Source organism: Benincasa hispida, chromosome 8 (assembly GCF_009727055.1).
Source record: "Benincasa hispida cultivar B227 chromosome 8, ASM972705v1, whole genome shotgun sequence".
Lineage (NCBI taxonomy): Eukaryota > Viridiplantae > Streptophyta > Magnoliopsida > Cucurbitales > Cucurbitaceae > Benincasa > Benincasa hispida.
In genome coordinates, this window is record NC_052356.1 from 21,089,723 (window position 1) to 21,103,143 (window position 13,421).

Consider the following 13,421-nt stretch of genomic DNA (forward strand, 5'->3'; position numbering starts at 1 on the left):
TTGTAACTGAAGTTTTACAAGATAATGACATATTTTAACTATTAAAACAAGTTGTCATTTGTAAAACCTATGTGAGTAAGCATTTAATTTTGCTATAGATTTTAAATCTCTAATTTATTTTATAACACTCATAACTTAGACATTATCCACAACATCCATCATACATTTCATAATTTAATATAACAACTTATATTAAAACTCATTAAATCCTACATGTGCATACTATATATCATAACTCTTATAACGTACTTTCAATGTATGCAACATGTTTATCCTATGATAGGATTTTAAGTCTATACGGCATACTTTATGCACAAACAAGATTTAATTTAATTAAAACATAATTTCACAATGCAAAATTAATTAAACACACACCGAAGTGGACCGATTTTGACATCCTAAGCAAGCAAACAAGTAAATTATTACAATAATAACTCAGAACCAACTTCGAACCATTCCTAAATACTTCAAACTGACCTGAACCAGCTGAAAAACCCTTGAATCGGACCTCAAATGCACCAAACCAGGCTAAACCATACCAAAATGGCTGAACCGGGCCAAATCGGTCTGGATGAAACACTGCTTCTCACGCGCATGCATTTTTGGAAAAGCTCAAGAACAGCGTCACGACGCCACTTTACATAAGCAGCACCAAACACTATGTATGAGACACATTAATTGGAGGAAAATGATATAAATATGATTTATATCTAGTGGGGGAGAAAAGTACCATGGTTAATATATTGCATATGATGTGATATTAAACCATAGGTTATAAATATAATAATATTATATTTATTTTTTAATTAAACGATTATGGGATAATTGTGGCGGCTTGTTCTCCGTAACTAAATGAGTTAGTGGGAGGTTGCATTCAGTTTTCGTAACTGAAGGATAAAATGAAAATTATTTTCCTTTAGCAAAGAATCAGAGATTCGTTCACCGTTGAGTACACTGCATATCGCATAGCAAACAAAGAGCATACACGGCAGCTCAGAGTTTACTAAACGATTGTGTACACGTGCACCTTTTCCTAAATGATCACATAGGATTTACTAAACGATCGTCTAGTGTTTTCTACATGATCGCGCGCGATCTCGTCCCTTTTACTACACGATTATCTACCTCTACCTAAATGATCAAGTATCTTTCTATACGATAGACACCCGATATCTCTCACTTGCTTGGTCGTGGTAAACGATCGTCTCTTCCTCCTTCCCTCTACCAAATCCAACAGAGCCCACACCTCTTAGATTCTCACTTCGGAAATATCGAGGGTTCTGAGTGGTGGTGTTTGCCCTACTGCCTTGTTCGTGAGGAGTCTGTTCGTGGGCAAACAACAATGTTTTGGTGGACAATTGGTTTGGCATGCACAACGAGAGTGAGAAGTGCAGTCCGTGGACGAGAGCGAGATTTATGTGAAGAAGAGTTCTTCAACTAGTATGCATCTTGTTCTTTTTGTTGTTTAAAGTTCAAAGCATGCCATAATTTGTTGTTAAATGCATAATTAGTCTGTCGGATTGTGAATGCGGTAATTCTGTCACAATGAGTTTAGAACGATCTAGCTTCCGCCCAGAGGTACTCTTTGATAAGAGTTTCTTCACACTCATAGTAAGACTATGATGTATTGTTCATTAGAAGGATCAGTGGTACTTAAGAAGTTAAATGTAACTACAAGGGTAAAATGGTAAATTGGCCCAATTGTACTTATGAGCATCTATGAAGGGTTATCGTACTGTTGACTGGTTATATCTGATGGACACAGAAATATATCTGTGGTGAGAAAAATGTAGCCGTCGATCTTTAGTGGAGTGCCCGGCAATTAATGGATGGTGGATCTCGTGAGTAAAGAGTTTAGTCAGCTATTCACGTACCATTGGAGCTTCAAGCTACAGGTCCATAAGGTCCCCTTGGTAGCTCAATGGATTCAAGTTGAGAATCAGTTTTTTGGTTAGTTTAAGTGTTCAAATTGACAAGAGGGAGTTTGATTATATATGATATGATTAAACTGGTTTAATTATATATGACATAGTTGACATGTTGTATGAGATACATTAATGGGAGGAAAGTGATATAAATATGATTTATATCAAGTAAAGGAGAAAAGAACTACGGTTTCAAACTATAGGTTATAAATATAATATGATAAATTAGTTATTATATTTATTTGTAATTAAAACAATTATGAGATAATTGTTGGTGATTTCTCCTTAACCGTGCGTGATTGTGGAAGGTTGTATTCAGTTTTCATAACTGAAGGATAAAATGAAAATTGTTTTCATTTTGTAAGTATCGTCTGATATCAAGTACACTACCTATCGTTTAGCTCACGATAGCCTACACGACAACTTTAAGTATTTGTCTAAACGATCGTATACACGCGCCATTATCTAAACGATCGTGTAGCATTTCACTAAACGATCGCATGCCCAATAAGTTTCTCTAAATGATCTAGTAAACTATTAGACCTGTTTTACTAAACGATCGTGCACCTTTTCTAAACGATCAAGCACAAGTCTATACGATAAACACATTACTCTCCCACTTGCTTGATCGTTGAGTNCTGTTTTACTAAACGATCGTGCACCTTTTCTAAACGATCAAGCACAAGTCTATACGATAAACACATTACTCTCCCACTTGCTTGATCGTTGAGTGCGATCGTTGTTTTCTCCTTCCCTCTACCAAATCTAATAGAGCTCACACCTCCAAGATTCTTACTTCGAGAATACCAAGGTCACTAAGTGGTGGTGTTCGAGAGGCTGCTTGTTTGTGGAGAAGACTGTTCATGTGCTAAGCGACAGCGAGAGACTTGGGTAGACGATTGCAGCGACAAAAGCAAACATCTTGATAAATATCAAAATAAACTAAATAAATTTAAGTTCTTTCTTTGGCCCAATTATCGATTAGAAGATTTAGCTTGTATGAATCGTTATTGGTTTAATACCAATAATAGCAGTCGTTTTAGTATGCTAAGGATCCATATGTATCCGCAATTGAAAATTCGATAATGCTACATTTTTTCTATATTGCTCGTACCTTATATGGTATATGAAGACAAAGAAATATACATATGGCACTGATTGCTGGTCCCAGATCTTCACGAGAGCGAGAGAAAGTTAGAAGAAGAGTTCTTCAAAGGTATGTCTCTCGTTCCTTTGCATTTAATTTATGAAAGCATGTCGTAATTTGTTCTGAAATGCATAACTAGTTTGTATGTTTATGAATGCTTGTAATTCTGTCACCATGAATTTGGAACGATCTTGTTTCCACTCATAGGATCTCTTTGATAAGAGTTCCTTCACTAATTGCATAAAAAATTGACATAAAAACAATTTTAATTATGTGGAATTAATAGATGTTTTAGAAAGTGAAAAAAAAAAATTGGGATTTTTCCACTTAAATTTGATTTTTAAAAACAATTAAAATGGATTTTAATTTCAATTAATTCAAATAATTATAGATAAAATTTCATTTCTTTTAAAAACTAATTTTAAATAAAAGTAATTCTTAATAATGAATTTTAAATCAAATTACTTTTAAATAATTAATTAAACAAATTAATTTAATATCAAATACTAAATTAATAACAAACACCAATTCCAAACATGAATTTCTATTTATGTGCAATATTTAAATCATATTTAAATATTTTCAACTCTCAAATTTGTTTAACTCGATAATTAAATGCGTTAATTATATCACATATAATTCAATGCTTATTCCTTTAACTGAATCTGAACGTTTTCAAATTCTCATTGCACTGTTATGAGGTTTAGTCCGATATGTACTAGCAGGAGGACCTAATGGACCTACAGATCATGAGCTCCAACGATTCGAGATTAACTGGCTAAACTCTTTAACCTAATTAACCAACATTTGTTAACTGCCGAGACACTCCACCAAAGCTCAGTAGTTGCACTCTTCTCACTATAGATATATTTTTGTTCACTTGATTTACCCATGATTAGTAAGTCGATCATTCACAGGTTATTCATAATTATAGTTGGGTCAACATTACCGTTTTATCCCTAGAATTACATTTTGCTCCCAAGTCCCACTAATCCTCTAATGAACAATTGATTTATGGTCCAACCACCAAATCGTGTCTCGAAAAATAAAAGGGTGGGTCCCCTTATTTAAGACCCAAAGTCAACATTTAAGATAACAACCTATATACTATCCAAGAGCGAATTCCATTCTTGCAAAACCATGTCCCCAACTATCTACCTTACCTTACCCCTAAAATGGAAGGCTTCTTGAGTCAGCGATGTTAAGTCACTCTTATCCATGCAGATTAAAGGATAATCCTGAATAAACAGGAGTTCATAATTAGCTCAAGATTAAGATCGAGTTATCTAGGTTATCAAATTGAAATAGTCAGTCTTATTGGTAAACGGCATTATAAAGTAAAAGTGACTATTTCATGATCCAGTCTTATGCAAACTCATTGCATAGCATGTCCCCACCCACATGTCTCCATATGAACGATTTAAGATCTCGTCGTTTGTATCAAATAAAAAGTGGGTCACATCCATAGTGTCCCTAGGTTAAGGAACTAGCTTTATCCCTATACAATAGACCATCCTGGCTATATACTCGAACTTGATGTTGGGGTTGATGCCCTAAAGTCTCGTGTCCTGTAGTTTGTAAACAGTACATACGAACACCTGTGTTTGTTAATATATGATATTTACTTCAACTCTTGTTGTTTTGCTCATTTACTTGTTTTATTTGCTTTACCATAAACCAATAAACATAAAATCCTTGGTTATTTGTATGTGACTCAAGCATGTATGTGGTGACATACAAGTGGATCATGACTTGAGTGATAACCAAAATGGTCTGTAGTATATGGATACAGGAGGGAAACCTTATCCTGGTAATGCTACGGATGCAACCCGCTTTGTGGAATGGTCACAAGTGTTGTGACTTGCCACAAATGATCTGATCCTGATCATTCGTGTTGGAGACATGCGAGCGGGGGCGTCCTATACAAAGAGTTTGTATAAGACCTGACCACGAAGTGCTAATGTCTCGTTATATAACACCGTTCATGACAGAGACATCATTTTACTAGGATGACCATAGGTAACTTGACCTCAATCCTGAGTGAGTTGGGAACTCCTGCCATTGAGGGTAGTCATTTGATTTGTATGGGTGCGAGTAGCCAAGTCGCCGATTCAAACCTACCATTTTGGGGATTCGTCTTATTTAGGAGCTGGGAACTCAACTACACAATATGCAATTTACTCTTTCCCCGAGGCAGGGTAAGTAGATAGATGGTTCCCTTAAGGTTTGATTCCGGGGCTTGAACGATGTGGCGTCACACACCTTCTCTTGGCCCGAGAGGTGTTCACACATAGTTGGACTATGTTGTATTGTTCATTAGAGGAATCAATGGTATTTGAGGAGTGAAATGTAACTACAGGTGCAAAACGGTAAATTGGCCCAATTGTACTTACGAGCATCTATGAAGGGTTATCGTACTCATGATTGGTTATATCCAATGGACATAGAAATATATTTGTAGTAAGAAGAGTTTAGCTTTTGGTCTTTACTAGAATCACTGATAGTTAACGGATGGTGAATCTCGTGGCTAAAGAGTTTAGTCAGCCATTCATGTACCGTTGGAGCTTCGAGCTACAGGTCCATTAGGTCACCTGGGTAGCTTGGATAAAGTCGAGAACCAGTGTTTGGGTTAATTTGAAATGTTCAAATTGACAAGAGGAAGTTCAATTATATATGATATAAATTGGACTGGTTAATTATATATGATATAATTGGCTAAATGTATAAGATACATTATTTTGGAGGAAATTAGATATAAATATGATTTATATCAAGTAGAGAAAAAATACTATAGTAGATATATGATATCAAACTATAGGATATAAATATAATATGATTATATTTATTAAATAAATGAATTGATTAATTATTTGATAATTAACCAATTTTTTCACGTATGAACGTGAGAACATGGGCCGCGAAGGTGAAGGTAACCGCGGGTTGAAATTTGAAAATCTTTTTTGTTTTTTAGAAGAATTCATTCGTGCAATTCGAAATCCCACGCCCCAAAAGAAACCGTGAAAGATCGATCGTCGAAAGCCTATACGATAGGTTCTCTTTCGTCTAAACGATCATCTAGTACGCGTTCCCTAAACGATCATATACCACTTTCCTAAATGATCGTCCAGTTTTTCCTAAATGATCGTGTAGTTTTACTATACGATAGCAAAGTTCTTCTTATACGCGCTTGTCGCTACATGATACCCTTTCCTCCATCCTCCACCAAACTCACCAGAGCCCACACTTTGGATTTTTGACATCGAGGATACCTGAGTTTCCCTGGTGGTGATGTTGTCCCTGAATCCTTGTTCGTGTACGTTCGGATCGTGTAGTAACAGTCGAGAGACTCGCCTGGTGTTGGTAGATCGGTAGAGTTTTCCGCTGTTGTGGGTTTACATAAACGAATATCGTCTTCCTCTGGTATGAACCCCTTTCTCTACGTTTTATCATATTCCGAGCATATTGTTATCGAATTTAATATGCATAACTGTTAGTATAGAATGTATATCGTTTATATTCTGGTCACTGTGAAATCAGAGCGATCTAAATCCACTCATGGAACTCTTGTTTTGAAATCCTTCACTTGATTCACTTTTATATCTCCACATGTAATTCACATATTGATGCTATAGCCAAAGATTTTTCTGATTATTATAATTAGGGTTAAAAAGGTGCATTTCACTTATTTAATAACATTTTTATTGGATGACCTCAATAACATCTTTATTGCAAAAATAGAATATGTTTAATGTTTACAAACCACGAGTTTTAGGACATACAACCCAATAACAGCATATTATGACAGGTGAAAATACTTTAATTTCCTGTCATCCATGGATATCGAGGGAGCCAACTTTTAAACTCATTACTCCTTGTTCAGTGAATGAGGCAGTCAGGAAATTAAAAGAAGAGGAAGGAATTAGAATTGTTTACCTCTTCGTTGTACACGATAGAGTCAGGAAATTAATCGAGGAAGAAGGAATTGAATAGTTTAACTCTTCGTATTACACGATTGCATTGCAAGCCCTAATTTATACACTATTCCCTATTTTAGGGATACAAAAGAATTAAAAAAATTATTTAATAAATGATTAATGATATGAGGACACATGGCCCAATACATAGAGAAAGAATATTGTTTGTTATTACCCAATCCTAATAGATTTCTGGAGCACTAAGGAAATACTCCTTCATGACTCACTTCTATGACATAACAGTCTTCAGCTGATGTGTTTTCTTGACTTTTCCTTGGTAGCTGCCATGGCAGAGTCTCTAATATCTCCCCTCAAGCTTGTGGGAAGTTCAACTATCCTAAGTTTGGATCGTAAGTTGAAGAATTGAGAGTGTGTCAACGGTTTTGTGAGGCAATCGACTAACTGATCTGATGATGGCACATACCTGATTTCAAGCTTCCCTTGAAAGACTAGGTCTCAGACAAAATGGACATCTATTTCAATATGTTTGGTCCGAGTGTGGAAGACAAGGTTGCTAGTTATTGCCTCTACACTAACATTATCACACCAAATTATTGGTTTGGATGAGTGAGACTGATAAATCTCGCGTAGGAGTTACTGAAGCCAAACAATTTCTGAGGCAGTGTGTGCAAGGGCTCGATACTCAGACTCGGTACTCGATTGAGCAACTGTTGTCTGTTTCTTTGAAGAACATGAGACGAGATTTCCACCAACAAAGACACAGTAAGCAGCTACTGACATCCAGTCATCAATGTTTGATGCCCAATCTGTTGGGGTTGATGCCCTAAAGTCTCGTGTCCTGTAGTTTGTAAACAGTTTGTACGAACGCTTGTGTTGTATAATATATGATATTTACTTCACATCTTGTTTTATACTTAGTTATGTTTTATTTGCTTTACCACAAACCAATAAACATAAAATCCCTGATTATCTGTATATAACTTAAGCATGTATGTGGTAACATTCAAGTGGATCATGTCTTGAGTGATAACCAAAATGGTCTGTAGTATATGGATATGGAGGGAAACCTTATCCTGGTAACGTTATGGATGCGGTCCGCTTTGTGGAATGGTCACAAATGTTGTGACTTTTCGTGTTAGGGACATGCGAGCGGGGGCGTCTTATACAAAGAGTTTGTATAAGACTTGACCACGAAGTGTTAATGTCTGGTTATATAACACCGTTCATGATAAAGACTTCACTTCACTAGGACAACCATAGGTAACATGACCTTAATACTGAGTGAGTTGGGAACTCTTGTCATTGAGGGCAGTCCTTTGATTTGTATGGATGCGAATGGCCAGGTCGCCGATTCAAACCTACCATTTTGGGGATTTGTCTTATTTAGGAGCTGGGAACTCAGCTACACGAGATGAAATTCACTCCTTCCCCGAAGCAAGGGTAAGTAGATAGATAGCTCCCTCAAGGGCTGATTCTAGGGCTTGAACGATGTGGTGCCACACACTTTCTCTTGGCCCGAGAGGTGTTCACACATAGTTTGACTATGTTGTATTGTTCATTAGAGGAATCAGTGGTACTTAAGGAGTGAGATGTAACTATAGGGGCAAAACGGTAAATTGGCCTAGCTGTACTTACGAGCATCTATGAAGGGTCATCGTTCTCATGATTGGTTATATCTGATGGACACAAAAATATATCCATGGTAAGAAGAGTTCAGCTATTGGTCTTTAGTATAATGCTTGACGGTTAACGGATGGTGGATCTCGTAGCTAAAGAGTTTAGTCAGCTACTCAACGGCCATTGGAGCTTCGAGTCACAGGTCCATTAGGTCCCCTAGGTAGCTTGGATAAAGTCGAGAATCAGTGTTTGGGTTAATTTGAAATATTCAAATTGATAAGGGGGAGTTGGATTATATATGTTATAATTGAATTGGTTGATTATATATGATATAATTGACTAAATGTATAATATACATTATTTTAGAAGAAATTAGATATGAATATGATTTATATCAAGTAGAGGAGAAATTACTATAGTAGATATGTGATATCAAACTATAGGGTAAGAATATAATATGATTATATTCATTAATTATTAAATTGGTTAATTATATGATAATTGGCTTAAAACTTTTCTCAGTCGTGTGTTAGTGGGAGCAGTCTATTCGGCTATGGTAATCGGTGAATAAAATGAAAATTTGTTTCATTTTGCAAAGGTTCGAAAAATTTGGCATCAGTGTGGAAACGTAAATGATCGTATAGTTGAGAGCCTATATAATAGTCGTTCAACGCCTAAACGATCGCACACCTCGCGCCTAAACGATTGTACACTAATTCCTAAACGATCACTTAGCTTTCCTAAATGATCGCAAGGTGTGCCATGTTTTCTAAACGATCGTCCTCCTTTTACTAAACGATCGCTTAGTAAAACCTACACGATCGTGTAGCTTCTCCTAAACGATAAACATTTAGTTATATGATAGCTTCATTTTCTCTCCCACTTGCTTATCGTCTACACGATTAGTTCTTTCTTTAACCTCTACCAAACCCACCAAAGACCATACTTTGGATTCTCACTTTGATAATACCAAGGGCTCCATTTTGGTGGTGTCGTCCCCGCTGATGTTCACTTGTTCGTGATTGTTCGTGTTGCTGCCCTTCGTGTAGACGATTGTGCTGCTGCAGTCAACGCGTTTGCTGGGCGATAGAGTACGGGTGGAGGTTCTTCCACTGCATATGAGTTCTAAAGCTTGAAGAGGGTCTTCAACTGGTATGAGAACTCTTTCTCTTATATTTTATGTTCAAAGTATGCCGTTAATTACTGTTTATTTGCATAATTGTATGTCAGAATGTATATGTTGTATTTCGGTCAAAGTGAAATCGGAAAGATTCAAATGCGCTCATGGATGCTCTTCGTTAAGAGTTCTTTCATAATCCACGTCTAAGTAGGCTGAAACTTCAAGTGATGGGCTTGGTTGAAACAATAATCCATAGCTCTTGATGTCACTGATGTACCGAAGAACTCTTTTTGTCGCTTGCCAATGAGCATCTGTGGGAGCTTTGAGAAATTGACTGAGATGATTCACCATATATATGATGTCTGGACGAGTGTGAGCTAGGTATTGAAGAGCTCCAATTGTACTTCTGTATAGATGTGGGTCAGCGAGGGGAGCTCCATCAGAAATAGATGAGTGTTTGCCTAAGTAACTAGGCAAGGCTGCAGGTTTCAAATCTAGAAAACCAATCCTCTATAGTAGATCATCAACATACTTGGACTGATTCAATATAAAACCATGCTTCAGATACTGAACTTGTATGCCTAAGAAGTAATTCAACTTGCCCAGATCTTTGAGTGCAGACATGTTGTCTAGAGTGGCTATTAACTGAGAGATCAAGTTATTGTTGTTAACTGTCACTATTACATCATCAACATAGACAATGAGTAGAATAGTCAAGCCCTTTGAATTTAGTATAAAGAGTGAGGTATCTGCTTTCGAGTTTATGAATCTCCAGCTAGTTAGAGTAGTACTGAGTAGATCATTCCAGGCCCGAGGGGCCTGTTTCGGTCCATATATAGTCTTGTTCAACTTGCACACATGATTAGGGAAATCAGAGTTTACATACCCGGGTGGTTGATGCATATAGATGCCCTCTGTAAGTTTCCCATTGAGAAATGTATAGTTGAAGCCAAGTTGATAAATAGCCCATTCTTTGGAGACAACAATGCTTAGAACAACCCTTATAGTCGAGGCTTTGACCACTGGGCTAAATGTCTCAAAGAAGTTAATTCCAGGATGCTGATAGAATCCTTTGGCTACTAAGCGTGCTTGTATCCTTGTATTGACCCATCCCGATTCTTTTTAAGCTTGAAGATCCTTTATTGCCCAGCACATTGAAGGATGGTGAGGGAGGAACCAAGTGCCAAATATGATTGTTGATGAGAGCTTAAAATTCAGTATCCATGGCATTTATCCACTGAGGTGTAGCAAGAGCATCAGATACCTGCGTTGGTTCGATTAAGAACCAGTCACATTGGACAGTGCTTAGCCAAGCTTTTGGTTTGAAGATACAACTTTTCCTTTTGTGATCATAGGATGAGTAGGCTGCAAAGGATAAGAAGGATCGGGAACAGATGATGTATGTGGGTTATTGGGAGACATAGTACTGGGTGACAGAGTAGAGGGGGAAAGACAAGGCAAAGATGATTGAGTGACCATGTGGTTTAGATAAGAGCTGGACATTGCATCTAGCATTGATGAACATGAGAGGCTGGGATGAGAGGGTATGAGGGCAGCTTTAGCTGAGACATAAGGGAGGGGAGAGATTGGATTGACATTAGTCACAGGGATATTTGATGGTAAGGGGCTAAGATAATGATTTGAGGAAGACTGTTGTGGTTGGATGGGAATAGTGTACAATAGTGGACTTATGTTGGGAGAAAGGACTTGAGGGCCATTGTTCACTGTTGGTTCGTGATTAGATGGACTGAGCACCTGAAAACCATAAGAAAAAGAGAAACCAAACTCATTGAAAATGACATTTTTGGAGATGAACACTTTACCATCTTTGTTCAAACAGCAGTGTCCCTTGTGAACCATGCTTGGACCTAATTAGACACATTTATCAGAGTGAAATTGAAACTTGTTTGGCTGGTATACTCAGAGACATGAAAACTAGGCACAACCAAACACTCTTAGTTTTGTAACATTCATTAGTTTTCCATACATCAGTTGTATAGGTGATTGATTCTTTAACATTTGTGAGGGAAGACCATTTATTAAATGACAAGCATTAAGAAAGGCATTCCACCAGAACTGCAGAGGCATTGATGCTTGTGCTAAAAGAGTGAGTCCCATCTCTACTAAGTGCTTGTGTTTCCTTTTAACTCGTCCATTTTGTTGAGATGTATAAAGGCAAGAAAACCGAGATGCAATGTCTTGTGAGCTACATAACTGGTGCAATTTAGTATATTCACTACCATTATCTGACTGTAGTGCTTTAATGCTTGTGTTAAACTGTGTTTGAATGACTTGAAGAAAATGTTTGAAGGCCTGTAGAGTATCAGACTTTTGTTTAAGGGGATAGACCCAAAGATATCTACTGTAATCATCAATAAACGATATATAATATCTATATCCTTCAGTGGAGTTTGTAGAAGCTGGACCCCAGACATCTGAGTGAATTAAATCAAATTTATGTTGTGCATGAGACAAAGAATTTGGGAAGGGTAGGGAGTGAGCTTTACCAAGATAGCAGGGTTCACAAAACTTAATCTCTTCATTCAACTTTGTAGGGAGATTACAAGTTTTTAGTATAGTATTGATGCAGTATTTTATGTAGTGGAAATATGGATGATATGCGTTGATGGAATTGCGTTGTGCATTCAAGTTTCCACAGTGGAATTCAAGTGTAAATTCCTCTGAGTTTCCTGGTAAGTCCAGGGTCGAACACAGGGACTTGTAAAAATAGATTGCATTGGTAATTGATAACTGGTAGAAATGCCAGTTATTTTAAGCCTTTTATTTAGAATTATGAGGGCTAATAGGTAGAAAACGCAGTGATAATACTTGGAATTTGTGAAAAAATGAGTTTTGCGTCGATAAGCACCTAAAACCTCACTGACCCAATATTATGTGTTATTCCATGCCAAAGTGTCTATTTTTGTAGCTATTGCAGGAATTAAACACATGCGTTTGTAATAAGCAATCACAGATAAACGCATGCACTGAAGCCAGGCGACCGCAAAAGACGAACGCAGACGATAACCTCCAACGCATGGAAGTTGAGGTAAACGCATGCGTCCAACGCATGGAGAAAACGGTAAATAAATAGAGATTACGGCCACGGAGTGACAACCATAATAGAAGATCGCAAGATGGGTAGAACGCGTTGATAACTTCAGCTAAATTAAGCTCGGACGCATACCTTGGGAGTATTAACAAGATAAGGCGATGTGACAATGCCCATATTGCGACAAAAGCAGCAGTGAACCATACCTTCATATTTACAGCTGTCGGCGTCCAAATTCTATAAATAGCCTTTGAGACCTTCATTTTGAGACACTCGAGCTTTTGCCTCAAGGCAGAAGTTTGTGATCACAGATGAGAGCTTAAAAGAGATTTCCAGTGAAAATTTTTCATCTTCACAGCCCAGATCGAGTGACGATCGAAGCATTCGCCAGAGATAAAACTTGAAAGAGATATCTCCACCATTCAACAATGGCACCACCGGCAGCCTTGATGCACAGTCTTTCATCTCCCTTCTAATCTCTATATTGTATTACATTTTAGCTTGATATATTAAGATATTTTGTGATCAATGCAAATCTTACTCCTTCATTACCGTCTTCTTTATCATCTTTATCTCTATCATAGTTTTTCTTCAGCATTTATTTATCAAAGTCAATCGCATGCTT